Source organism: Balaenoptera musculus, chromosome 14 (genome assembly GCF_009873245.2).
Source record: "Balaenoptera musculus isolate JJ_BM4_2016_0621 chromosome 14, mBalMus1.pri.v3, whole genome shotgun sequence".
NCBI classification, from domain to species: domain Eukaryota; kingdom Metazoa; phylum Chordata; class Mammalia; order Artiodactyla; family Balaenopteridae; genus Balaenoptera; species Balaenoptera musculus.
In genome coordinates this window covers 43,320,336-43,321,833 of record NC_045798.1, presented here as the reverse complement: position 1 = coordinate 43,321,833, position 1,498 = coordinate 43,320,336, and the positions used below count along the sequence as shown (strand labels likewise).

Sequence of the window (1,498 nt, the reverse complement as noted above, 5' to 3'; positions counted from 1 at the left end):
TCACCAAAAAAAGAAAAGAAAAAAAGCCGGGAAAATTTTATTAACCCTTTTTTAAAAAAAGTTAATATAAAATTATAGCAAAAAAGGAACCTGAACTTTAGTAACACAGCTGGAACAATCCGCAGCGGTGGCGGCAGCGGCGGGAGAAGAGATTTAATTTAGTTGATTTTCTGTAGTTGTTGGTCATTCGCTAGTCTCACGGTGATGGAAGATGCACATTTTTTCGAAAGGACCGAGAAGCTGCTGGAGGTTTGGTTCTCCAGGCAGCAACCCGACGCAAACCAAGGATCCGGGGATCTTCGCACCATCCCAAGATCCGAGTGGGACATACTTTTGAAGGATGTGCCATGTTCAATCATAAGTATGACAAAAACTGACAAGCAGGAAGCTTATGTACTCAGTGAGAGTAGCATGTTTGTCTCCAAGAGACGTTTCATTTTGAAGACATGTGGTACCACCCTCTTGCTGAAAGCACTGGTTCCCCTGTTGAAGCTTGCTAGGGATTACAGTGGGTTTGACTCAATTCAAAGCTTCTTTTATTCTGGTAAGAATTTCACAAAGCCTTCTCACCAAGGGTACCCACACAGGAATTTCCAGGAAGAAACAGAGTTTCTTAATGCAATTTTCCCAAATGGAGCAGCATATTGTATGCAACGCATGAATTCTGATTGTTGGTACTTGTATACTTTGGATTTCCCGGAAAGTCAGGTAATCAGTCAGCCAGATCAAACCCTGGAAATTCTGATGAGTGAGCTTGACCCAGCGTCATGGACCAGTTCTACATGAAAGATGGTGTTACTGCAAAGGATGTCACTCGTGGGAGTGGAATTTGTGACCTGATACCAGGTTCTGGCATTGATGCCACACTGTTCAATCCTTGTGGGTATTCAATGAATGAAATGAAATCGGATGGAACTTACTGGACTATTCACATCACTCCAGAACCAGAATTTTCTTATGTTAGCTTTGAAACAAACTTAAGTCAGACCTCCTATGATGACCTGATCTGGAAACTTATGGAAGTCTTCAAGCCAGGAAAATTGTGACCACCCTGTTTGTAAATCAGAGTTCTAAATGTTGCACAGTGCTTTCTTCGCCCCAGAAGATTGAAGGTTTTAAACGTCTTGATTGCCAGAGAGCTATGTTCAATGATTACAATTTTGTTTTTACCAGTTTTGCTAAGAAGCAGCAACAACAGCAGAGTTGATTAAGAAAAATGAAGAAAAAATGCAAAAAGAGAACACACACAGAAGAAGGTGGTGACTGCTTTTTAGATATTGATACCAAGGGCCATGCTTTCCATAACCACCACCTTGTAGTTGCAGAAAGCCCTAGATGTAATGATAGTGTAATCATTTTGATTTGTATGCATTATTATATCAAGGAGTTAGATATCTTGCATGAATGCTCTCTTCTGCATTTAGGTATCCTATGCCACTCTTGCTGTGAAATTGAAGTGCATGTAGAAAAAACCTTTTACTATATGAAACTTTACAAC

General features: G+C 40.3%; 1 pseudogene; it reads left to right on the top strand.

The window, feature by feature from the left end:
* The first annotated feature begins 204 nt into the window (after positions 1–204).
* LOC118880155 lies at positions 205–1,207 on the top strand (annotated as a pseudogene).
* Positions 1,208–1,498: the final 291 nt, after the last annotated feature.